Source organism: Ascaphus truei, chromosome 20 (genome assembly GCF_040206685.1).
Source record: "Ascaphus truei isolate aAscTru1 chromosome 20, aAscTru1.hap1, whole genome shotgun sequence".
In the NCBI taxonomy this organism is placed as follows: Eukaryota; Metazoa; Chordata; class Amphibia; order Anura; family Ascaphidae; genus Ascaphus; species Ascaphus truei.
The window spans coordinates 10,386,808-10,414,299 of NC_134502.1; the positions used below are offsets into that span (position 1 = coordinate 10,386,808).

The 27,492-nt window shown below is 41.2% G+C and overlaps 8 non-coding genes across 8 annotated transcripts; 6 read left to right on the forward strand and 2 right to left on the reverse strand.

The window, feature by feature from the left end:
* The first annotated feature begins 3,304 nt into the window (after positions 1 to 3,304).
* Positions 3,305 to 3,377, forward strand: TRNAR-CCG (transfer RNA arginine (anticodon CCG)). The gene has a single exon. It is a non-coding gene; the product is annotated as a tRNA-Arg (tRNA).
* Positions 3,378 to 13,942: 10,565 nt separating this feature from the next.
* TRNAR-CCU (transfer RNA arginine (anticodon CCU)) lies at positions 13,943 to 14,015 on the forward strand. Its single transcript has one exon. It is a non-coding gene; the product is annotated as a tRNA-Arg (tRNA).
* A 2,230-nt stretch (positions 14,016 to 16,245) lies between these two features.
* On the reverse strand, positions 16,246 to 16,317 carry TRNAG-UCC (transfer RNA glycine (anticodon UCC)). The gene has a single exon. It is a non-coding gene; the product is annotated as a tRNA-Gly (tRNA).
* A 149-nt stretch (positions 16,318 to 16,466) lies between these two features.
* Positions 16,467 to 16,539, forward strand: TRNAR-CCU (transfer RNA arginine (anticodon CCU)). Its single transcript has one exon. It is a non-coding gene; the product is annotated as a tRNA-Arg (tRNA).
* A 2,547-nt stretch (positions 16,540 to 19,086) lies between these two features.
* Positions 19,087 to 19,159, forward strand: TRNAR-CCU (transfer RNA arginine (anticodon CCU)). Its single transcript has one exon. It is a non-coding gene; the product is annotated as a tRNA-Arg (tRNA).
* Positions 19,160 to 21,476: 2,317 nt separating this feature from the next.
* Positions 21,477 to 21,548, reverse strand: TRNAG-UCC (transfer RNA glycine (anticodon UCC)). Its single transcript has one exon. It is a non-coding gene; the product is annotated as a tRNA-Gly (tRNA).
* A 149-nt stretch (positions 21,549 to 21,697) lies between these two features.
* Positions 21,698 to 21,770, forward strand: TRNAR-CCU (transfer RNA arginine (anticodon CCU)). Its single transcript has one exon. It is a non-coding gene; the product is annotated as a tRNA-Arg (tRNA).
* A 2,547-nt stretch (positions 21,771 to 24,317) lies between these two features.
* Positions 24,318 to 24,390, forward strand: TRNAR-CCU (transfer RNA arginine (anticodon CCU)). Its single transcript has one exon. It is a non-coding gene; the product is annotated as a tRNA-Arg (tRNA).
* The last annotated feature ends 3,102 nt before the right edge of the window (positions 24,391 to 27,492 follow it).

Sequence of the window (27,492 nt, forward strand, 5' to 3'; positions counted from 1 at the left end):
ACAATACTAGAGGGAATACCCGTTACACATATAGACATACTCCACCTCCCCTTCTATTTGTTCGATCTTTCCGAAAAAGAGAATAACCCTCTAAATTAACTGTCCAGTCATGAGTTTCATCCCACCATGTTTCAGTAATGCCTATGATATCATACTGCTCCCTTGCAGCTATTAATTCAAGCTACCCCATTTTATCTGTCAGGCTTCTTGCATTAGTAAGCATGCATTTAAGTTTTTTTTTCAGCCCGTACTATTATTTTATCTGCTTCTTCCTTTCTGCTCCCACTTGGTTTAGTCTTTAGAAGTTTGCTAGTATTATCTGTATTTACTATGGGTGTCTCACTGCTTGTCAAACTTGCACTTGCCCCCATGCTACCTCCATACCACCTTGTATCCTCATCTATTCCATTTAGTTCATTATCTGTTTCATTCCCCCCTCCATCCTAGTTTAAAATCTCCTCCAACCTTTTTAGCATTCTCACCCCTAGCACAGAAGATCCCTCTTCATTGAGGTGCAATCCGTCCCTAGAATATAGATGGCACCTCTCAGAAAAGGAGTCCCAGTGCTCTAAAAACCCAAAACCCTCCTCCCTACACTACTTTCTTAACCATGCATTAACCTCCCTGATCTCTGACTGTCTCCCTGCGGTAGCGCATGGCACTGGTAGTATTTCAGAAAATACTACCTTGGAGGTCCTTGCCTTAAGCTTTTGGCCTAGATCCCTGTAATCATTTTTTAGGACCCTCCATCTTTCTCTAACTTTGTCATTGGTGCCAACATGTACCAAGACCGCCGGGTCATTCCAGCCCCCCCCCCCCCAACAAGCCAACAATTCGACAGCATGGTGCGGACTTCTCTGTCTTCTCACGTGCAAATTCATATTTTCCCCCTGCAGCTCCAGTTATAATGGCTGCGCGGTGTCATGGCATCGAGACGCGGTGACGTCATGAAGTCACGCGGTGTCGCGTAACGTCACGACATCATAGCATCTCATTGCCGTGGCAACGCGCGTTATTTGACCATTTTAACTGGAGCTGCAGGGGGAAAAGATGAATTTGTAGAAGAAGACGGAGAAGACCGGGAGACGCCGGGGACACCGCAGCAGGTAAGCAGTCGACAGCATCGAAAATGCGGTCGCTAAAATAATAATTTCGTTTTATAAAACATTGGGAAATTTACACAGGAAATAAATCTTTCGCTATTTCATTATTCTAAACATGACCTAAAACGAAGTGTGATTACAGTATGAAAGCATGAGTGATAGATAATCTTGGCCTGGTGGGGTAAACAAATTAATTTAGAATTAAAATGTAAACAATCACACAGATTTAAATGTTCAAATTTTGCCGGAATGGTGTAAAAAAAAATCAGGACATTGGAGATTATAAAATAATAGGATGTCATACACCCTTGTACTTTTTTTTCCCAATAGTAATAGAAATAATAGTATTTTTGTTCTTTTTCCTAAAAAGTGAAAACATATTTAGTCCCATAGGTGATTCTTTGCTTTAAAACACAATATTTTGACATATTTAGAGCCCAGCTGACTACATACACTGGATATATGATGCAACAGTGCCACCATGTGGTAGGTATTGTTACCAATATTGTCCTGGAACAGGATTGCATATTTTCTGTATATTTTTCTCGGCTCTCACACTGTCAGCTCTCCCCAGGGAAGTTACATGTTTTTTCCAAGCCCTGAAGAAGCCAGAGCTGTGTATATTGCAACACAGTTGTTACAAGTGTAACGGGTGTTCCCCCTAGTCTGACCCCCCCAATCTCACATTGGCCCGTGTGATCTAACCGGTCCCCATTACGTGATCGTGTATGGTGGTGCACCTGCAAGTAACAGGACTCCTGAGTCTCCCACACGATGGTATTAGGGGATGTCATCAGGAACAGGCAGGTGAGGTAGTGGGTGCGAGTCCAACTTACTTCATGTGCAGCGCCTCCACCTCATCAGGATCTATGCGTCCGCAGGGAGATGGTCCTGGTGAGGAACTCCTTCTCGGTGGTGACTGCCACTGTAGAGTAATCTCACACTCACACAGTGAATATATCTTTAACAAGGGCATCTTTATTGATGATATGGATGAAGCAGACTGCCCCATGCAGCTGTCAGCTCTAGCCGCACATTTCTCCGTGCTGTCCCTTTGCCAGGTACTGCCCTCCCTTAATGGAATGGGATCCCCTCTCCTCTTCAGGGAGATCACCCCTGTGCCAGGTCCCTGGACACAGTGTGGCCTTGACAGGCTTGATCGGTTAACTCATGCCATTAGTTACAGCACTAGGGTCACAAAGTTATCCTGCAATCCCTTTAGCAGGAGCCAAACACTTTAACAACAACAATACTTAACTGACAGTGTTGTGCATTATATACTTCAGGGGGCAGGCACATCTCTGATGTTACTATCCAGGGACTCAGAGCATGCAGCCACTCCCATCCATACATAGGGCACCTCACCAGGGTTTGAGGGAAAACCTCCATAACTACTGCTGGCAGGCCTGTACTTACCAGGACTTACTGCCAACAGGGAAGATACCATTATTATGTCCATTATTATGCATGGCTACACAAGTAATCCCCTTTATACAGCCTCTAGTCAGTTGCCCAGGCAACCTCCCAATGGTCATATTTGAGTATGTTTTAGTCCTCTCCCCCTGCTTTATCTGCATATTGTTATGCCCCTTAGTGTGTTCCTGTCTGACAGGAAAGTGTGCTCCCTCTTTTCAACAAGCAGCCAAAGTACGTAGACACATCTCCCACTGCTCCCTCAGAAAGGAAATCCTTTTAACCTTCCCCTCAGAGAGGCACTTCCACATAGCCGGACACCTTCCTCTGATCAAGCAATTCTCCTCACAAGGGACATCTGCTATTACAATCCACATACAAGAACTTATATACTCCTCTTATAACTGTTATAACTCCCTCAATAAAGTTGAAGAAAATAGAAGGTCTTTGTGTGCTATAAAAGGGGACGAGTTAAGCTACATGGACTTACTCACATGCTACATATGAGCCGGGTCCAGAATAGATATCCTTCTATTTTTCAATAAAACACTTTTATGCTAAATAAAACTTGCATTGGCCAGGAATCAAACCCGGGTCAACTGTTTGGAAGGCAGCTATGCTCGCCACTATACCACCAACGCATAGTGCTGTATTCTGTAGTGCAGCAATACAGTGCAGGAATATAGTGCTGGACTATTTATCAAAAAACTCTATCTTTCTCTGTTCAATTACCCAGATACAATTACCATTACCCCGCAAGACACAATGTTGTAATACATGTGACATCAGCCCCAGTGGCCTAATGGATAAGGCACTGGCCTCCGAAGCCAGGGATTGTGGGTTCAAGTCCCATCTGGGGTGGTTACATTTCATCCACAAAACATTAGTTTTTTTTTCAAAACATATTCAGTCCGGTGTTACTTATCATTAATAAATTAGGCAACCATTAAAAATATGTTTTCATACAGACCAAGCAATCTGATGTATTTTACCCAGGTGCAGAATGGATTGCAGGATCTTAATCACGACATCATGTAGCTTCTCGTTGCCACGGAAACGCGACGTCATTTGACGCAGCGTGGCCATTTTAACTGGAGCTGCAGGGGGAAAAGATGAATTTGTAGGAGAAGACTGGGAGACGCCGGGGGATTCTGCCGCAGGTAAGCAGTCGACAGCGGACAAAATGCAGTCGCCCGTGACAACCGGTCGAGTGCATTTGTCGACCCCTGGCTACAGGTAACCAAGGAAACCTTAAACAGGTCATGCACATTGCTCTGGGGAGTTCCTAACACAGCCTACAGGAACACTCATGCACCATTCGCATCACATTCCAAAAAAATTATAAAAACTAAATGCCAAGATATCATTCTAAAGCAAAGAATTCTCACTGAAGAAATCTGATGCCCTGTTATACACTTTTGTCAATGTTTCCACTTCTTGAGTCATTTCTTTCTACTTTTATCGGTGTATACTGTACGTTCTTTTCATAGTACATATTAAAAATAGTTGAAAAACAATACACAATAAAGCCTCACAAAGTACAATGATTAAAGGATGAATGGAAAAACATTACCCAATACTGACACATTGTAACAGATTTTTTTAAACTTTGCCCACCAAGCTGAACCTGTCATTACTGACCATTCATGTTCTATCTTTTTAAATGTACCCTTTTCCTATTGAGAAACAATTTCTCCTTCTTTTAATTGTTTTTGTAAAACTGGAAGTTAACCTTCTTCTTTCTTAATTTCTTCCGTCCATTTCTCCCAAGGAAACTCATTTATTTTTGATATTTTAAATTGTAATAGAAGTATATATACATCTCGCGAGAGAATTTGTGACATATTGACCTGGATCTCATGTAAATATATTCCTATTGGATTTCCTCTAATACAATAATATGTTTTTTTCAACTTCAATTTTTTATTGATGTTTATAGACATACATTATATCACATAGGAAAAATAAGGGATGTCCCCATGGGACTGATGCTACAACTTTGTAGGTATAGTGTGGACAAGTGGAGAGAGTCAGTAAGAAACCACCGCAGCAACAAGATAATCAATGAGTCCTTTAACATATGATTGTAGACCTCTATCATTGATGGGGGGCGTTTAAAGCACGGCTGGCAGAGATACCCCGGAGCCCTATCTAGACAGAACTCAGGAGTAAATCACAGTTCCAGCTACTGCTAGCCTCACCTGCATCTTGTGATCGAGAGGTAAATTCTGCCGGTATACATCATTCCTTGAACTGAAGAACTGCCGGGTGCTGCTGTGAAGGAGCGTTGCTTGTTGCTGTGTGATGCGGTGGTGTGCTCCTGCTCGCAAATGGTGAAGAGAGGTAGGCAAATGGTGAACAGACGGCGGTCACTGCTCCTCTGAAAAAACTCTCCAACCAGGCGTGTAAAACAAAAAAACTTTAATGCATCAAAACGAACAACCTCATGTCAGTGACACTCTGACGCGTTTCGTTCTGGGAACAGAACTTTATCAAAGAGTGCCTTCTACTCCGTACTCCCCCCTATATATAGACCATAAATGATCCCCACTGGCTGAACAACGTCACGTGTAAACACTCCCACCAGTGAACCAAGTGCCAATTAGATTTGAGACACATCCGCAATCCTAGGGGGGGCGTAAGGATACTAACAATAAACAAATAGTGCAACAATATAAACTTATTGCTGATACAACATATTACAAAATAGAAACATACTGATTAATGACAAACGGAGTTAAAAGCAAGAAGACATGTGGATCTTAAAGGGCACTTGCCACAATGTATATCCTGCCTGGGCACCAATATCCTAATACTATAATATACAGCTATTACTACATATATAGAAAGCTATTACAGCTACAAATATCATATTCATTTATTAGAGGAGTCAAATCTGCTCTTGATTTTGTAAGTGCACAGGACTAACATACAAAGTAACATCTACCCTAAATACATAATGAACTAATTAACATCTAGATCACGTTTATAAAAACAGGTTGAACCATGGACAGGACGCAGTAACTATCTCTAATTTAAATGAAATGTTTTGAGGATACTGATATGAATTATCTAAACAAGCTATCCACTCACATCACTATTAATTAAAGCATCACTTACTAAGTGTAAGTGTAACCCTTAGGAAATAAAGAAAGCTACGTAGTCAGAAAATGCTTTAGCTCCCAGTCTATATTTATACCAGTGGGATAAAGTGTGCCTAAGGTGTGGATCCAAAACATCTCCTGTCTATTGAGTCTATTAACCCTATCACCTCCTCTCGGGTGACACGGTACATGTTCAATTCCACAGAATGAAAAATTCGCTATACCTCCCTTAGGACAAAGGCTGAAATGTCTGGGGACTGGATGAACACTATCACATTTCTTGATAAGCCTCACATGTTCTGCTATTCTGGTCTTTAAAGGTCTGATGGTTCGACCCACATAAGACTTTTTACACCCACATGACAGCATATAAATCACATAACTACTATTGCAGTTAATAAAGCTCGTGATCTTACTCTTCTTCTTATCAACATCACACATAATAGTTTTAGTGGGCTGGGCATAGCGGCACATAGAACAGTGACTTGATTTGGGAGGGTGATGAGGTTTCACTGCTCACTTTTATTAACACACTTAATCAAAATAATTTAAACATTAACTTCACGTTTGAACACAATATACATCATATAAATTACCTTGACCTACTGCTATATATTGATAACGACATGACCATCCAAACCGAGATTTTCAGGAAGGCAAATTCCAGGAACACGTTGCTCAGGGCCAACAGCAGCCATCCACGCTCTCTCCTAAATAGCATACCGAAAGCCCAATTTATTAGGCTTAAAAGACTCTGTTCTAGTAATGACTCATTCATCAAACAATCAGGGGAAATGGCAGCCAGGTTTAAAGCTAGAGGCTATACGGAAGAGATCATCAATACTGCATTTACATATGCTGACTCAATGGATAGGGCCAAATTATTGCATAAAAATATTAATAAAAAGCGGCACACTAAGTTTAATTCACCTATTCATGACGGGTGCCCCACTTTTGTGACAACATATAGTAAGCAATCGAAGTCCATTCGTGATATAATCAACAAACATTGGGCAACAATAAGCCTAGATAAAGACATTTCAGATGTTACCAAAAAAAAAAAAAAGACCAAGATTCAGTTATCGCAAAGCAAAAACATTAGGTACATTTTTATCACCCAGTCTCTTTGACTCCCGCTCCAACTACAAGATTCGAAATATACCCCAAGGGTTCTTTTCATGTGGTCACTGTTCTATGTGCCGCTATGCCCAGCCCACTAAAACTATTATGTGTGATGTTGATAAGAAGAAGAGTAAGATCACGAGCTTTATTAACTGCAATAGTAGTTATGTGATTTATATGCTGTCATGTGGGTGTAAAAAGTCTTATGTGGGTCGAACCATCAGACCTTTAAAGACCAGAATAGCAGAACATGTGAGGCTTATCAAGAAATGTGATAGTGTTCATCCAGTTCCCAGACATTTCAGCCTTTGTCCTAAGGGAGGTATAGCGAATTTTTCATTCTGTGGAATTGAACATGTACCGTGTCACCCGAGAGGAGGTGATAGGGTTAATAGACTCAATAGACAGGAGATGTTTTGGATCCACACCTTAGGCACACTTTATCCCACTGGTATAAATATAGACTGGGAGCTAAAGCATTTTCTGACTACGTAGCTTTCTTTATTTCCTAAGGGTTACACTTACACTTAGTAAGTGATGCTTTAATTAATAGTGATGTGAGTGGATAGCTTGTTTAGATAATTCATATCAGTATCCTCAAAACATTTCATTTAAATTAGAGATAGTTACTGCGTCCTGTCCATGGTTCAACCTGTTTTTATAAACGTGATCTAGATGTTAATTAGTTCATTATGTATTTAGGGTAGATGTTACTTTGTATGTTAGTCCTGTGCACTTACAAAATCAAGAGCAGATTTGACTCCTCTAATAAATGAATATGATATTTGTAGCTGTAATAGCTTTCTATATATGTAGTAATAGCTGTATATTATAGTATTAGGATATTGGTGCCCAGGCAGGATATACATTGTGGCAAGTGCCCTTTAAGATCCACATGTCTTCTTGCTTTTAACTCCGTTTGTCATTAATCAGTATGTTTCTATTTTGTAATATGTTGTATCAGCAATAAGTTTATATTGTTGCACTATTTGTTTATTGTTAGTATCCTTACGCCCCCCCTAGGATTGCGGATGTGTCTCAAATCTAATTGGCACTTGGTTCACTGGTGGGAGTGTTTACACGTGACGTTGTTCAGCCAGTGGGGATCATTTATGGTCTATATATAGGGGGGAGTACGGAGTAGAAGGCACTCTTTGATAAAGTTCTGTTCCCAGAACGAAACGCGTCAGAGTGTCACTGACATGAGGTTGTTCGTTTTGATGCATTAAAGTTTTTTTGTTTTACACGCCTGGTTGGAGAGTTTTTTCAGAGGAGCAGTGACCGCCGTCTGTTCACCATTTGCCTACATTATATCACAGCCCATTGTAGGGTACATCAATTCTTTTCTCAATAAAACAGAATACCACATTGAACCTGACGAACATTGGGGGTTACCTAACACACAGGACATGACACACTAGACGTACCTGACACAGGGCAGAGGGGGGGGGTCGTTGTGCTGGGTGAGTTGGCGATTGCTGAGGAGGTTTGGTTCCGTCTTGGGTTCTTGTACAATTGCATTCTGGTGTATTTTGTTTTGTTTAATATCCTTCTTTTTTTTCTCCCCTTTTTTGCAAGGGGGTTTTAGCTTGGGCCAGGCCTATCCCTCCCCTTATTGTGGTTTGGACCGCCATCTTCTGTCCGCCTACTTGTCCGTCCCTATGTGCGGTCATGTCTTGCTACCTTCAAAGGAGAACGCATTTGTTGCTATTATTGAAAGATTGTTGTAGTACTTACCCCTGTGATTTCTGTCTGGTCCAACCAAGGTGACCAGACTTTTAGAAAGTTTTCGCCGGTGTCATTAACTAGACTTGTTAATTGTTCCATCCGGCAGACATGCCAAATCCGATTTCTAATTGTGGGGATGATTGGTACTTCCTGCTGCTTCCATAATGCTGCGATCTCGCATCTAGTGGCGGTTGCCAAATGCACGATCAATTTATGCGTCGCATTTGATATACCCTGGATCCGTCTGCCCAATAGGAACAACCACGGGTCCAGGGGGATCTCCAAACCGAGAATCCTCTGTAGCCAATCTCGAATTTGTTCCCAAATCGGGACCACTCTTTTACAAGACCACAGCATGTGTCGCAGGTCCGCCACCTCCCCACACTGCTTTGGGCAGAGCGGGGAGTGGCCTCTGACGAATTTAGCCAACCTTAACGGGGTGTAGTACCAGCGCATAAGGACTTTATACGCGTTCTCCTTTAATGTGGTGCAAATAGAGCTTTTCGCCACTCCCTGTATGATCTTGTCCCACTCCTCGTCCTCTAACGTCTCGCCTAAGTCTGCCTCCCACTGTCTAATGTACGTGAGTCGGTGGTCAGTGTGGGTTTTTGGACAGATCACTTCCCTGTACATTCTAGAAGTTAGTCCCCTTGTGCTCTAGAACACAGCTGCTCAAAATTAGGTCTTATAGGTCTAATTGGGGTTTTATTATAAAAGTCTCTGATCTGGAGGTATCTAAAAAATTCCTTATTTGATATCGCCTTTGCTGCTGTAATTTGATCAAAGGTTTGTATGTATTTGTTACCCTCCAGATCCTTAAGTCGTGTAATGCCCGACTGTTCCCAAGCTAACAAATTAGTTCTATTCAGGCCTGGAGCGAAGTCTGGGTTGCCAATAATCGGTGTCATAAGTGAGTCCTTGGAGGTTAGATTACATCTGAATTTGGTGGCCTCCCATACCTTTAATGAATTGACTATGGTCTGAAGTGGCGTGCCCATCTTGTTTAGTCCTTTTTTGGGTATCCAAATCGCATTCTGAATATCAATAGGTGCACAGCAAAGTTTCTCTAATTCAACCCATCTCCTTAGTTGTGGATCCATGTGCCACTGCGTAATTTGGCTAAGTTGGGCCGCTTTATAGTAAGCTATCAAGCAAGGTACCGCTAGTCCTGTGGGTCTCTTTAAGATCCCCTTTGCAATTCTTGGGTTTCTCTTATTCCAAATGAATTTCATAATTTGGGACTGTAGAGAGAGGATGTCTGCTGTTACTAAGGGTACAGGTAGACTCTGGAATAGATATAACATCCTCGGGAGGAGGTTCATTTTCACGCTATGAATCCTCCCAATCCATGAGATACTACCTTTCATCCAGGTTCGGAGATCATCTTTCAACGTCTTAATTAACCTGGGAAAATTGGCTTTGTATATTGTTTTGTAGTCCCGTGTGATATATACCCCTAAATATTTGATTGCGGAGGGTTGCCACTTGAAATTAAAATTTATTTCTATCAATTTCTCCACCTCTTTGGGTAGGTTTATGTTGAGGGCTTCTAATTTGGCCTGATTGATTTTAAACCCCGAAATTTTGTTGAATTTACTTAATACCTCAAATGCATTGGGCAAGGATGTGAGAGGTTTTGACAACGTCAAAATGACGTCGTCAGCGTACAAGGCTATTTTGTGTGTTTGGTCATCGATCGAAATTCCTGCAATATCTGGACTAAGTCTGATGTGGGCTGCCAGGGGCTCAATACACAGGGCAAACAACAGCGGGGACAACGGGCACCCCTGTCTAGTTCCACTTTTAATGTTAAATTGTTCGGAAGGGTATCCCTGATGTCTCACCTGGGCCGTTGGGCTCTCGTATAGAGCCATAATGGCTTTTAGGAGGCGTCCTTCAAAACCAAATTCCTTAAGCGTCGCTGTTAGGTAGGGCCAGTCTATTCTGTCGAAGGCTTTTTCTGCGTCCAGACTTAGCACCATGGAGTGAATACTTTTCTGCTTGGCCAGATCAATCAAGTCAATTATTCTCCTGGTGTTGTCTGCCGCCTGCCTTCCTCCTATAAACCCTACTTGATCCGCATGAATCAACCCGGGAAGGATGCTACCCACTCTGTTAGCTATGAGTTTGGAGTAAATTTTAATGTCGGAATTAATCAGAGATATAGGCCGGTAGCTCTTACAGTCTGCCGGGTCCTTTCCAGGTTTGTGGATCACTGATATTGCGGCTTGTAGCATTTGAGTTGGGAAGGAAGCCCCCGCTAGGATCTCATTAAATACTCGAAACATGTGAGGGGCCAGCAATTCCAGATATTTTTTGTAATACAGGTTCGAGAAACCGTCTGGCCCTGGGGCTTTAGCTGGTTTGAGGTTTTTTGAATTACCTCAGACAGCTCTTCTAACGTGAAGTCAGCTTGTAGCGCCTCTCTCTCATCCCTGCTCAGTTTGGGTAATTTTGCCTCTTTCAAAAATGTTTGTAACAACTCTTGTGTTTTGCGAGTGTGGGTGGCTTTATCTCCATTATATAGTGTTTCATAGTAGGTTTTAAATTCTTCTACTATTTTCCCAGGAATGGATGTCAGTTCCCCATTCTGGGCTCGTATTGCGTGAATATGGGACTTTGGAAGCTTATTTTTGAGCTTGTTGACAAGTAGGGTATCTGGCTTGTTAGCTTTTTCATAAAATTTGCGCTTAGACCAGGTCATTTCCTTCTTTGCGTGGGAGGAGAGCAGGAGATTGAGCTTTGTGTTGGTATCTAGTAATTGTTTCAGAATATGATCTTGCTTGTTCGCTTTATGATTGGCTGCAAAATTGGCTAATTGTTTTTCTAACTCTCTTATCTTTTTTTCTCTTTCCCTTCTTCTTTTGGCGGCCAAATTCATTAATACCCCCCTGAGGGTTGCCTTATGGGCCTCCCACAGCATGGAGTGTGTGGACACACTCCCCTCATTCTCCAGAAAGTATTCTTCAATTTTGTCCCCTACCTCCTTTTCTACAGCCGGGATTTTTAACAGGATCTCATTTAGTTTCCAATTCGCTCTGGGTCTGTCTAGAAGAATTAAGTTGCATCGCAGCTCTATTGATGCATGGTCAGACCGTGAAATATCATGTATCTCTGACCGCGAGATCCCAGGGACCATTCTATTAGACACAAGGAAGTAATCTATCCTACTGTAACTGTTGTGTGGATGGGAGTAGAACGTGTATTCCCTTATTCCCTGATGTTGTTCCCTCCAGATATCTAGGAGTTGACACTGTCTCATCCCATTTGCTATGGTTAGTACGTCCTGTCTGTGGGCTTTGTTAGTGGTAGAGCATCTGTCTAAATTGCTGTTGAGCGCTCGGTTCAAGTCACCTGCTAGAATGATATTACCTATCGCTACTTTGTGTAACTTAGAGAAGAACCCTGTGAAGAAGTCGTTGGAAGATTCACATGGAGCATATACTGTCGCTAACGTGATGGGGTGGGCTTGAATAGTTCCGGTCACTATTATGTATCGTCCCTCTCTGTCCGTGTATGTCTTGTCTGCAATAAATGGTATTTTGTTATGAATTAAAATGGCTACCCCTCTCTTTTTAACTTGTGCAGCGGATCGAAAGCTCGTCCGGAAATCTTTATCTAGAAAGTTCGGTTGATTATTCCTAGAGAAATGTGTTTCTTCTATGAACAATATTTCTGCTCCCTTTCGCTTATAGTCCCTGAATGCAACCCTTCTTTTAGCTGGGCTATTAAAACCCTTAGTGAAAAAAATGTGATTGCAACGGCGCTTACTTATAACAATGTCCTAAAAAAGTGAAATATGTGTAACAATGTGTTTAAAAGCAAATGACAGAAATAATATCTATAAATTCAATTACAACGTGAACTGTGATCTATTAGTTAATCATGTGATAAATCCACCACCCAGTGTAAAAGGTGCTAATAGAAAAGCTACTCAAAACCCTTGTAAAGACTGTTCTCTTAGTCTTTTTGATTGCAGAATTCCTCAAAGATTCAGGGGAGCGCCAATGTTCACGTGATTATATGAAAAAGAAAAATAAAGGCAACATAGTGTGATACAGTCTCAATTCTTTCTTTCTAGTGAAAAAGGTAATCCACTCACAATTTTCCTTTCAAAAATCAGGCATTACAGAGACACTCCTCTCTCTGTTTAGAGCAATGAGCATGGATATCCACAGGTGTAGACCCCTTTCACTTTTTCTCCACCACCGCACGAATACCCAGAAATAATAAGAAATACCAAAATTGCGCAATAACGTCTTAAAATGTATTGGAGATCATCACAGATAAAACATATGGCTATGCACTCACATAAGGAATAATAGGTACAGTCATCTTTGCTTTAAAACACAATATTTTGACATATTTAGAGCCCAGCTGACGACATACACTGGATATATAATGCAACAGTGCCACCATGTGGTAGGTATTGTAATCAATATTGTCCTGGAACAAGATTGCATATTTTCTGTATATTTTTCTCGGCTCTCACACTGTCAGCTCTCCCCAGGGAAGTTACATGTTTTTTCCAAGCTCTGAAGAAGCCAGAGCTGTGTATATTGCAACATAGTTGTTACAAGTAATCCCCTTTATACAGCCTCTAGTTAGTTGCCCTGGCAACCTCCCAATGCTCATATTTGAGTATGTTTTAGTCCTCTCCCCCTGCTTTATCTGCATATTGTTATGCCCCCTAGTGTGTTCCTGTCTGACAGGAAAGTGTGCTCCCTCTTTTCACAAGCAGCCAAAGTGAGTAGACACATCTTCCACTGCTCCCTCAGAAAGGAAATCCTTTTAACCTTCCCCTCAGAGAGGCACTTCCACATAGCCGGACACCTTCCTCTGATCAAGCAATTCTCCTCACAAGGGACATCTGCTATTACAATCCACATACAAGAACTTATATACTCCTCTTATAACTGTTATAACTCCCTCAAGAAAGTTGAAGAAAATAGAAGGACTTTGTGTGCTTTAAAAGGGGACGAGTTTAGCTACATGGACTTACTCACATGCCACATATGAGCCTGGGTCCAGAATAGATATCCTTCTAATTTTCAATAAAACACTTTTTTGCTAAATAAAACTTGCGTTGGCCGGGAATCGAACCCGGGTCAACTGCTTGGAAGGCAGCTATGCTCACCATTATACCACCAACGCATAGTGCTGTGTTGTCTGTATTGCAGCAATACAGTGCTGGAATATAGTGCAGGAATATAGTGCTGGAATATAGTGCTGGAATATAGTGCAGGAATATAGTGCAGGAATATAGTGCAGGAATATAGTGCTGGAATATAGTGCAGGAATATAGTGCAGGAATATAGTGCTGGACTATAGTGCTGGAATATAGTGCAGGAATATAGTGCAGGAATATAGTGCTGGACTATTTATCAAGAAACTCTATCTTTCTCTGTTCAATTACCCAGATACAATTACCATTATCCCACATGATACAATGGTATAATACTTATAATATCAGCCCCAGTGGCTTAATGGATAAGGCACTGGCCTCCTAAGCCAGGGATTGTGGGTTCAAGTCCCATCTGGGGTGGTTACATTTCATCCACAAAACATTCGTTTTTATTTCAAAACATATTCAGTCCGGTGTTAGTTATCATTAATAAATTAGGCAACAATTCCAAATATGTTTTCATACAGACCAAGCAATCTGACGTATTTTACCCAGGTGCAGACAGGATTGCGGGATCTTATTCAAAAGCATGGTGCGGCCTCCTCTGTCTTCTCCAGGGGACTCTGCCGCAGGTAAGCAGTCGACAGCAGACAAAATGCAGTCGCCCGTGACAACCGGTCGAGTGCATTTCTCGACCCCTGGCTATAGGTAACCAAGGAAACCTTAAACAGGTCCTGCAGATTGCGCTGGGGAGTTCCTAACACAGCCTACAGGAACACTCATGCACCATTCGCATCACATTCCAAAAAAATGATAAAAACTAAATGCCAAGATATCATTCTAAAGCAAAGAATTCTCACTGAAGAAATCTGATGCCCTGTTATACACTTTTGTCAATGTTTCCACTTCTTGAGTCATTTCTTTCTACTTTTATCGGTGTATACGTTCTTTTCATAGTACATATTAAAAATAGTTGAAGAACAATACACAATAAAGCCTCACAAAGTACAATGATTAAAGGATGCATGGGAAAAAAAATACCCAATACTGACACATTGTAACAGATTTTTTTAAACTTTGCCCCCCAAGCTGAACCTGTCATTACTGACCATTCATGTTCTATCTTTTTAAATTTACCCTTTTCCTATTGAGAAACAATTTCTCCTTCTTTTAATTGTTTTTGTAAAACTGGAAGTTAACCTTCTTCTTTCTTAATTTCTTCAGTCCATTTCTCCCAAGGAAACTCATTTATTTTAGATATATTAAATTGTAATAGAAGTATATATACATCTCGCGAGAGAATTTGTGACATATTGATTTGGATCTCATGTAGATATATTCCTATTGGATTTCCTCTAATACAATAATATATTTTAATAAAACATTGGGAAAGTTTACACATAGGAAATTATTCTTTCACTATTTCATTATTCTCAATACGACCTAAAATGAAATGTGATTATGAAAGCATGAGTGATAAATAATCGTGGCCTGGTGTGGTAAATAAATTAATTAGAATTCAAATATAAACAAGCAATAAAATTTACATGTTCAAATCTTGCCAGAATGGTGTAAAAAAAAAATCAGGACATTGGAGATTATAAAATAATAAATGAGAATCGCTAATGGGTATTCCTAGCACTGTCATAGAAAGTAAAACTTTTTCATTTCCTAGTATGGGTATTAAAGAATTAGTTGTACATACATCATTTTTACATCCCAACCACTTATTTACCCATAAATCTGTATGATTTAGAACAAATACACATTTTCTGGCAAACTTTGTCGTATTCCTAGGATGTCATACACCCTTGTACTTTTTTCCCAATAGTAATAGAAATAATAGATTGTTTGTTCTTTTTCCTAAAAAGTGAAAACATATTTAATCCCATAGGTGATTCTTTGCTTAAAACATAATATTTTGACATATTTAGAGCCCAGCTGACTATATACACTGGATATATAATGCAACAGTGCCACCATGTGGTAGGTATTGTTACCAATATTGTCCTAGAACAGGATTGCATATTTTCTGTATATTTTTCTCGGCTCTCACACTGTCAGCTCTCCCCAGGGAAGTTACATGTTTTTTCCAAACTCTGAAGAAGCCAGAGCTGTGTATATTGCAACATAGTTGTTACAAGTAATCCCCTTTACACAGCCTCTATTTAGTTGCCCTGGCAACCTCCCAATGCTCATATTTGAGTATGTTTTAGCTTCAACCCCTGCTTTATTTGCATATTGTTATGCCCCCTAGTGTGTTCCTGTCTGACAGGAAAGTGTGCTCCCTCTTTTCAACAAGCAGCCAAAGTGAGTAGACACATCTTCCACTGCTCCCTCAGAAAGGAAATCCTTTTAACCTTCCCCTCAGAGAGGCACTTCCACATAGCCGGACACCTTCCTCTGATCAAGCAATTCTCCTCACAAGGGACATCTGCTATTACAATCCACATACAAGAACTTATATACTCCTCTTATAACTGTTATAACTCCCTCAAGAAAGTTGAAGAAAATAGAAGGACTTTGTGTGCTTTAAAAGGGGACGAGTTTAGCTACAGTACATGGACTTACTCAAATTCCACATATGAGCCGGGTCCAGAATAGACATCCTTCTATTTTTCAATAAAACACTTTTTTGCTAAATAAAACTTGCGTTGGCCGGGAATCGAACCCGGGTCAACTGCTTGGAAGGCAGCTATGCTCACCACTATACCACCAACGCATAGTGCTGTATTGTCTGTATTGCAGCAATTCAATGCAGGAATATAGTGCTGGACTATTTATCAAGAAACTCTATCTTTCTCTGTTCAATTACCCAGATACAATTACCATAACCCCACATGATACAATGTTATAAGACATGTGACATAAGCCCCAGTGGCCTAATGGATAAGGCACTGGCCTCCTAAGCCAGGGATTGTGGGTTCAAGTCCCACCTGGGGTGGTTATATTTCATCCACAAAACGTTAGTTTTTATTTCAAAACATATTCAGTCCGGTGTTGGTTATCATTAATAAATTAGGCAACAATTCCAAATGTTTTCATACAGACCAAGCAATCTGACGTATTTTACCCATGTGCAGACAGGATTGCAGGATCTTAATCACGACATCATGTAGCTTCTCGTTGCCACGGCAACGCGGCGTCATTTGAGGCAGCGTGGCCTTTTTAACCGGAGCTGCATGGGGAAAAGATGAATTTATAGAAGAAGACGGAGAAGACTGGGAGACGCCGGGGACTCTGCCGCAGGTAAGCAGTCGACAGCAGACAAAATGCAGTCGCCCGTGACAACCGGTCGAGTGCATTTCTCAACCCCTGGCTATAGGTAACCAAGGAAACCTTAAACAGGTCATGCAGATTGCGCTGGGAAGTTCCTAACACAGCCTACAGGAACACTCATGCACCATTCGCATCACATTCCAAAAAAATGATAAAAACAAAATGCCAAAATATCATTCTAAAGCAAAGAATTCTCACTGAAGAAATCTGATGCCCTGTTATACACTTTTTTCAACGTTTCCACTTCTTGAGTCATTTCTTTCTACTTTTATCGGTGTATACGTTCTTTTCATAGTACATATTAAAAATAGTTGAAAAACAATACATAATAAAGCCTCACAAAGTAGAATGATTAAAGGATGAATGAAAAAAAATTACCCAATACTGACACATTGTAACAGATTTGTTTAAACTTTGCCCACCAAGCTGAACCTGTCATTACTGACCATTCATGTTCTATCTTTTTAAATTTACCCTTTTCCTATTGAGAAACAATTTCTCCTTCTTTTAATTGTTTTTGTAAAACTGGAAGTTAACCTTCTTCTTTCTTAATTTCTTCAGTCCATTTCTCCCAAGGAAACTCATTTATTTTAGATATATTAAATTGTAATAGAAGTATATATACATCTCGCGAGAGAATTTGTGACATATTGACTTGGATCTCATGTAGATATATTCCTATTGGATTTCCTCTAATACAATAATATATTTTAATAAAACATTGGGAAAGTTTACACATAGGAAATTATTCTTTCACTATTTCATTATTCTCAATACGACCTAAAATGAAATGTGATTATGAAAGCATGAGTGATAAATAATCTTGGCCTGGTGTGGTAAATACATTAATTAGAATTCAAATATAAACAAGCAATAATATTTACATGTTCAAATCTTGCCGGAATGGTGTAAAAAAAAAATCAGGACATTGAAGATTATAAAATAATAAATGAGTATCGCTAATGGGTATTCCTAGCACTGTCATAGGAAGTAAAACTCTTTCATTTCCTAGTATGGGTATTAAAGAATTAGTTGTACATACATCATTTTTACATCCCAACCACTTATTTACACATAAATCTGTATGATTTAGAACAAATACACATTTTTCTGGCAAACTTTGTTGTATTCCTAGGATGTTATACACCCTTGTACTTTTATCCCAATAGAAATAATAGACTGTTTGTTCTTTTTCCTAAAGAGTGAAAACATATTTAGTCCCATAGGTGATTCTTTGCTTTAAAACATAATATTTTGACATATTTAGAGCCCAGCTGACTACATACACTGGATATATAATGCAACAGTGCCACCATGTGCTAGGTATTGTAACCAATATTGTCCTGGAACAGGATTGCATATTTTCTGTATATTTTTCTCGGCTCTCACACTGTCAGCTCTCCCCAGGGAAGTTACATGTTTTTTCCAAACTCTGAAGAAGCCAGAGCTGTGTATATTGCAACATAGTTGTTACAAGTAATCCCCTTTACACAGCCTCTATTTAGTTGCCCTGGCAACCTCCCAATGCTCATATTTGAGTATGTTTTAGTCCTCAACCCCTGCTTTATTTGCATATTGTTATGACCCCTAGTGTGTTCCTGTCTGACAGGAAAGTGTGCTCCCTCTTTTCAACAAGCAGCCAAAGTGAGTAGACACATCTTCCACTGCTCCCTCAGAAAGGAAATCCTTTTAACCTTCCCCTCAGAGAGGCACTTCCACATAGCCGGACACCTTCCTCTGATCAAGCAATTCTCCTCACAAGGGACATCTGCTATTACAATCCACATACAAGAACTTATATACTCCTCTTATAACTGTTATAACTCCCTCAATAAAGTTGAAGAAAATAGAAGGACTTTGTGTGCTTTAAAAGGGGACGAGTTTAGCTACATGGACTTACTCACATGCCACATATGAGCCTGGGTCTAGAATAGACATCCTTCTATTTTTCAATAAAACACTCTATAGCTAAATAAAACTTGCGTTGGCCGGGAATCGAACCCGGGTCAACTGCTTGGAAGGCAGCTATGCTCACCACTATACCACCAACACATAGTGCTGTATACTGTAGTGCAGCAATACAGTGCTGGAATATAGTGCAGGCATATAGTGCTGGACTATTTATCAAGAAACTCTATCTTTCTCTGTTGAATTACCCAGAAACAATTACCATTACCCCGCATGATACAATGTTATAATACTTATAATATCAGCCCCAGTGGCCTAATGGATAAGGCACTGGCCTCCTAAGCCAGGGATTGTGGGTTCAAGTCCCATCTGGGGTGGTTACATTTCATCCACAAAACGTTAGTTTTTATTTCAAAACATATTCAGTCCGGTGTTAGTTATCATTAATAAATTAGGCAACAATTCCAAATGTTTTCATACAGACCAAGCAATCTGACGTATTTTACCCAGGTACAGACAGGATTGCGGGATCTTATTCATGACATCATGCAGCTTCTCGTTGCCACGTCAACGTGACGTCATTTGACGCAGCGTGGCCATTTTTACTGGAGCTGCAGGGGGAAAAGATGAATTTGTAGGAGAAAACTGGGAGACGCCGGGAGACTCTGCCGCAGGTAAGCAGTCGACAGTGGACAAAATGCAGTTGCCCGTGACAACCGGTCGAGTGCATTTCTCGAACCTTGGCTATAGGTAACCAAGGAAACCTTAAACAGGTCATGCACATTGCTCTGGGGAGTTCCTAACACAGCCTACAGGAACACTCATGCACCATTCGCATCACATTCCAAAAAAATTATAAAAACTAAATGCCAAGATTTCATTCTAAAGCAAAGAATTCTCACTGAAGAAATCTGATGCCCTGTTATACACTTTTTTTCAATGTTTCCACTTCTTGAGTCATTTCTTTCTACTTTTATCGGTGTATACGTTCTTTTCATAGTACATATTAAAAATAGTTGAAAAACAATACATAATAAAGCTTCACAAAGTACAATGATTAAAGGATGAATGGAAAAAAAATTACCCAATACTGACACATTGTAACAGATTTGTTTAAACTTTGCCCACCAAGCTGAACCTGTCATTACTGACCATTCATGTTCTATCTTTTTAAATTTACCCTTTTCCTATTGAGAAACAATTTCTCCTTCTTTTAATTGTTTTTGTAAAACTGGAAGTTAACCTTCTTCTTTCTTAATTTCTTCAGTCCATTTCTCCCAAGGAAACTCATTTCTTTTTGATATTTTAAATTGTAATAGAAGTATATATACATCTCGCAAGAGAATTTGTGACATATTGACTTGGATCTCATGTAGATATATTCCTATTGGATTTCCTCTAATACAATAATATATTTTAATAAAACATTGGGAAAGTTTACACATAGGAAATTATTCTTTCACTATTTCATTATTCTCAATACGACCTCAAATGAAATGTGATTATGAAAGCATGAGTGATAAATAATCTTGGCCTGGTGTGGTAAACAAATTAATTTAGAATTCAAATATAAACAAGCAATACAATTTACATGTTCAAATCTTGCCGGAATGGTGTAAAAAAAATCAGGACATTTGAGATTATAAAATAACAAATGAGTATCGCTAATGGGTATTCCTAGCACTCTCATAGGAAGTAAAACTCGTTCATTTCCTAGTATGGGTATTAAAGAATTAGTTGTACATAAATCATTTTTACATCCCAACCACTTATTTACCCATAGATCTGTATGATTTAGAACAAATACACATTTTCTGGCAAACTTTGTCGTATTCCTACTGTAGGATGTCATACACCCTTGTACTTTTTTCCCAATAGTAATAGAAATAATTGACTGTTTGTTCTTTTTCCCAAAAAGTGAAAACATATTTAGTCCCATAGGTGATTCTTTGCTTTAAAACATAATATTTTGACATATTTAGAGCCCAGCTGACTATATACACTGGATATATAATGCAACAGTGCCACCATGTGGTAAGTATTGTTACCAATATTGTCCTGGAACAGGATTGCATATTTTCTGTATATTTTTCTCGGCTCTCACACTGTCAGCTCTCCCCAGGGAAGTTACATGTTTTTTCCAAACTCTGAAGAAGCCAGAGCTGTGTATATTGCGACATAGTTGTTACAAGTAATCCCCTTTACACAGCCTCTATTTAGTTGCCCTGGCAACCTCCCAATGCTCATATTTGAGTATGTTTTAGTCCTCAACCCCTGCTTTATTTGCATATTGTTATGCCCCCTAGTGTGTTCCTGTCTGACAGGAAAGTGTGCTCCATCTTTTCAACAAGCAGCCAAAGTGAGTAGACACATCTTCCACTGCTCCCTCAGAAAGGAAATCCTTTTAACCTTCCCCTCAGAGAGGCACTTCCACATAGCCGGACACCTTCCTCTGATCAAGCAATTCTCCTCACAAGGGACATCTGCTATTACAATCCACATACAAGAACTTATATACTCCTCTTATAACTGTTATAACTCCCTCAAGAAAGTTGAAGAAAATAGAAGGACTTTGTGTGCTTTAAAAGGGGACGAGTTTAGCTACATGGACTTACTCAAATTCCACATATGAGCCGGGTCCAGAATAGACATCCTTCTATTTTTCAATAAAACACTTTTTTGCTAAATAAAACTTGCGTTGGCCGGGAATCGAACCCGGGTCAACTGCTTGGAAGGCAGCTATGCTCACCACTATACCACCAACGCATAGTGCTGTATTGTCTGTATTGCAGCAATTCAGTGCAGGAATATAGTGCTGGACTATTTATCAAGAAACTCTATCTTTCTCTGTTCAATTACCCAGATACAATTAGCATAACCCCACACGATACAATGTTATAAGACATGTGACATAAGCCCCAGTGGCCTAATGGATAAGGCACTGGCCTCCTAAGCCAGTGATTGTGGGTTCAAGTCCCACCTGGGGTGGTTATATTTCATCCACAAAACGTTAGTTTTTATTTCAAAACATATTCAGTCCGGTGTTGGTTATCATTAATAAATTAGGCAACAATTCCAAATGTTTTCATACAGACCAAGCAATCTGACGTATTTTACCCATGTGCAGACAGGATTGCAGGATCTTAATCACGACATCATGTAGCTTCTCGTTGCCACGGCAACGCGGCGTCATTTGAGGCAGCGTGGCCTTTTTAACCGGAGCTGCATGGGGAAAAGATGAATTTATAGAAGAAGACGGAGAAGACTGGGAGACGCCGGGGACTCTGCCGCAGGTAAGCAGTCGACAGCAGACAAAATGCAGTCGCCCGTGACAACCGGTCGAGTGCATTTCTCAACCCCTGGCTATAGGTAACCAAGGAAACCTTAAACAGGTCATGCAGATTGCGCTGGGAAGTTCCTAACACAGCCTACAGGAACACTCATGCACCATTCGCATCACATTCCAAAAAAATGATAAAAACAAAATGCCAAGATATCATTCTAAAGCAAAGAATTCTCACTGAAGAAATCTGATGCCCTGTTATACACTTTTTTCAACGTTTCCACTTCTTGAGTCATTTCTTTCTACTTTTATCGGTGTATACGTTCTTTTCATAGTACATATTAAAAATAGTTGAAAAACAATACATAATAAAGCCTCACAAAGTAGAATGATTAAAGGATGAATGAAAAAAAATTACCCAATACTGACACATTGTAACAGATTTGTTTAAACTTTGCCCACCAAGCTGAGCCTGTCATTACTGACCATTCATGTTCTATCTTTTTAAATTTACCCTTTTCCTATTGAGAAACAATTTCTCCTTCTTTTAATTGTTTTTGTAAAACTGGAAGTTAACCTTCTTCTTTCTTAATTTCTTCAGTCCATTTCTCCCAAGGAAACTCATTTATTTTAGATATATTAAATTGTAATAGAAGTATATATACATCTCGCGAGAGAATTTGTGACATATTGACTTGGATCTCATGTAGATATATTCCTATTGGATTTCCTCTAATACAATAATATATTTTAATAAAACATTGGGAAAGTTTACACATAGGAAATTATTCTTTCACTATTTCATTATTCTCAATACGACCTAAAATGAAATGTGATTATGAAAGCATGAGTGATAAATAATCTTGGCCTGGTGTGGTAAATACATTAATTAGAATTCAAATATAAACAAGCAATAATATTTACATGTTCAAATCTTGCCGGAATGGTGTAAAAAAAAAATCAGGACATTGAAGATTATAAAATAATAAATGAGTATCGCTAATGGGTATTCCTAGCACTGTCATAGGAAGTAAAACTCTTTCATTTCCTAGTATGGGTATTAAAGAATTAGTTGTACATACATCATTTTTACATCCCAACCACTTATTTACACATAAATCTGTATGATTTAGAACAAATACACATTTTTCTGGCAAACTTTGTCGTATTCCTAGGATGTCATACACCCTTGTACTTTTATCCCAATAGAAATAATAGACTGTTTGTTCTTTTTCCTAAAGAGTGAAAACATATTTAGTCCCATAGGTGATTCTTTGCTTTAAAACATAATATTTTGACATATTTAGAGCCCAGCTGACTACATACACTGGATATATAATGCAACAGTGCCACCATGTGCTAGGTATTGTAACCAATATTGTCCTGGAACAGGATTGCATATTTTCTGTATATTTTTCTCGGCTCTCACACTGTCAGCTCTCCCCAGGGAAGTTACATGTTTTTTCCAAACTCTGAAGAAGCCAGAGCTGTGTATATTGCAACATAGTTGTTACAAGTAATCCCCTTTACACAGCCTCTATTTAGTTGCCCTGGCAACCTCCCAATGCTCATATTTGAGTATGTTTTAGTCCTCAACCCCTGCTTTATTTGCATATTGTTATGACCCCTAGTGTGTTCCTGTCTGACAGGAAAGTGTGCTCCCTCTTTTCAACAAGCAGCCAAAGTGAGTAGACACATCTTCCACTGCTCCCTCAGAAAGGAAATCCTTTTAACCTTCCCCTCAGAGAGGCACTTCCACATAGCCGGACACCTTCCTCTGATCAAGCAATTCTCCTCACAAGGGACATCTGCTATTACAATCCACATACAAGAACTTATATACTCCTCTTATAACTGTTATAACTCCCTCAATAAAGTTGAAGAAAATAGAAGGACTTTGTGTGCTTTAAAAGGGGACGAGTTTAGCTACATGGACTTACTCACATGCCACATATGAGCCTGGGTCTAGAATAGACATCCTTCTATTTTTCAATAAAACACTCTATAGCTAAATAAAACTTTCGTTGGCCGGGAATCGAACCCGGGTCAACTGCTTGGAAGGCAGCTATGCTCACCACTATACCACCAACACATAGTGCTGTATACTGTAGTGCAGCAATACAGTGCTGGAATATAGTGCAGGCATATAGTGCTGGACTATTTATCAAGAAACTCTATCTTTCTCTGTTCAATTACCCAGAAACAATTACCATTACCCCGCATGATACAATGTTATAATACTTATAATATCAGCCCCAGTGGCCTAATGGATAAGGCACTGGCCTCCTAAGCCAGGGATTGTGGGTTCAAGTCCCATCTGGGGTGGTTACATTTCATCCACAAAACGTTAGTTTTTATTTCAAAACATATTCAGTCCGGTGTTAGTTATCATTAATAAATTAGGCAACAATTCCAAATGTTTTCATACAGACCAAGCAATCTGACGTATTTTACCCAGGTACAGACAGGATTGCGGGATCTTATTCATGACATCATGCAGCTTCTCGTTGCCACGTCAACGTGACGTCATTTGACGCAGCGTGGCCATTTTTACTGGAGCTGCAGGGGGAAAAGATGAATTTGTAGGAGAAAACTGGGAGACGCCGGGAGACTCTGCCGCAGGTAAGCAGTCGACAGCGGACAAAATGCAGTTGCCCGTGACAACCGGTCGAGTGCATTTCTCGAACCTTGGCTATAGGTAACCAAGGAAACCTTAAACAGGTCATGCACATTGCTCTGGGGAGTTCCTAACACAGCCTACAGGAACACTCATGCACCATTCGCATCACATTCCAAAAAAATTATAAAAACTAAATGCCAAGATATCATTCTAAAGCAAAGAATTCTCACTGAAGAAATCTGATGCCCTGTTATACACTTTTTTTCAATGTTTCCACTTCTTGAGTCATTTCTTTCTACTTTTATCGGTGTATACGTTCTTTTCATAGTACATATTAAAAATAGTTGAAAAACAATCTTATACTATATTAGTGAAAGCACTGTATGTTTGCCTGCCTGCCTGCATGCATGCATGCCTGCCTGCTGGATGTCCGGTGTCCCTAGCGGCAATCTCATTGGTCCCTTGGCCCGCCCGCCCCCGCACACCTCTCATTGGCCTCACACACTCACACCACCCCCTTGGCCCGCCCCCCACACCTCTCATTGGCCTGAGGCGGAGTGACGGGCCAAAGGTCCAAAAAAATAAATAAAACACACACACACACACACACACACACACACACACACACACACACACACACACACACACACACACACACACACACCTCTCTCCCCGCTCCAAATCACCTCTCTCCCCGCTCCAAATCACCTCTCTCCCCGCTCCAAATCACCTCTCTCCCCGCTCCAAATCACCTCTCTCCCCTCCCCAGCGGCATCACCTCTCTCCCCGCTCCAAATCACCTCTCTCCCCGCTCCACATCACCTCTCCCCGCTCCAAATCACCTCTCCCCGCTCCAAATCACCTCTTCCTCCTCCCCAGCGGCATCACCTCTTCCCCCTCCCCAGCGGCATCACCTCTCCCCCCTCACCGCTCCAAATCACCTCTCCCCGCTCCAAATCACCTCTCCCCGCTCCAAATCACCTCGCTTCCCGCAGCTGCCACGCGGCGCGTAAGATGGCGGACCCCCTTCCTCCCTCGCGGCGCCGAGTCAGACGGTGGCGGCGCCCGGAAGTACAGGTAGGTGTCGCTCCCCACCTCCGGCGCCAAACGGAACTGAGAAAGGGCGCATCAACTGAGACGTGTGTGTGTGTGTGTGTGTGTGTATGTGTGTGTGTATGTGTGTGTGTGTGTGTGTGTGTGTGTGTGTGTGTGTGTGTGTGTGTCACTGTCCACTGCCCCCCCTCCTGTCCACTGCCCCCCCCTCCTGTCCACTGCCCCCCCCTCCTGTCCACTGCCCCCCCTCCTGTCCACTGCCCCCCCCTCCTATCCACTGCCCCCCACTCCTATCCACTGCCCCCCCCCTTCTGTCCACTGCCCCCCCCTCCTGTCCACTGCCCCCCCTCCTGTCCACTGCCCCCCCTCCTGTCCACTGCCCCCCCCTCCTGTCCACTGCCCCCCCCTCCTGTCCACTGCCCCCCCCTCCTGTCCACTGCCCCCCCTCCTGTCCACTGTGTCCCCTCTCCTGTCCACTGCGTCCCCCCTCATGCAGGGGGAGGAATCCATGCCTTTGAGGCGCCCCCCCCCTCCCTTTGACGCCCCCCCCCCCTCCCTTTGACGCCCCCCCCCCCTCCCTTTGACGCCCCCCCCCTCCCTTTGACGCCCCCCCCCTCCCTTTGACGCCCCCCCCCCTCCCTTTGACGCCCCCCCCCTCCCTTTGACGCCCCCCCCCCTCCCTTTGACGCCCCCCCCCTCCCTTTGACGCCCCCCCCCCTCCCTTTGACGCCCCCCCCCTCCCTTTGACGCCCCCCCCCTCCCTTTGACGCCCCCCCCCCTCCCTTTGACGCCCCCCCCTCCCTTTGACGCCCCCCCCCCTCCCTTTGACGCCCCCCCCTGCCTTTGACGCCCCCCCCTGCCTTTGACGCCCCCCCCTGCCTTTGACGCCCCGCGCGCACACACTGACTGACTGCCGCACGCACGCACACACTGACTGACGCGCACACAAAGCCTGACTGACGCACGCACACACTGACTGAGGCACACACTGACTGTGTGTGCGTCAGTCAGTCTGTGTGTGTTTGTGTTTCTGCCTCAGACTCACTGACGCGCGAGCAAACACACAGTGACTGACGCACACGCTACATGAAGCTGTAAAGGAGGGAGGGAGGGGGGGGACTGGATTGATGTGAATGGGGGACAAACAGAGAGAGGGGGGAGGAGAGAGAGGAACGGGAACATTACATCCCGGGCAACGCCGGGTCTCTCAGCTAGTACATAATAAAGCTTCACAAAGTACAATGATTAAAGGATGAATGGAAAAAAAATTACCCAATACTGACACATTGTAACAGATTTGTTAAAACTTTGCCCACCAAGCTGAACCTGTCATTACTGACCATTCATGTTCTATCTTTTTAAATTTACCCTTTTCCTATTGAGAAACAATTTCTCCTTCTTTTAATTGTTTTTGTAAAACTGGAAGTTAACCTTCTTCTTTCTTAATTTCTTCAGTCCATTTCTCCCAAGGAAACTCATTTCTTTTTGATATTTTAAATTGTAATAGAAGTATATATACATCTCGCAAGAGAATTTGTGACATATTGACTTGGATCTCATGTAGATATATTCCTATTGGATTTCCTCTAATACAATAATATATTTTAATAAAACATTGGGAAAGTTTACACATAGGAAATTATTCTTTCACTATTTCATTATTCTCAATACGACCTCAAATGAAATGTGATTATGAAAGCATGAGTGATAAATAATCTTGGCCTGGTGTGGTAAACAAATTAATTTAGAATTCA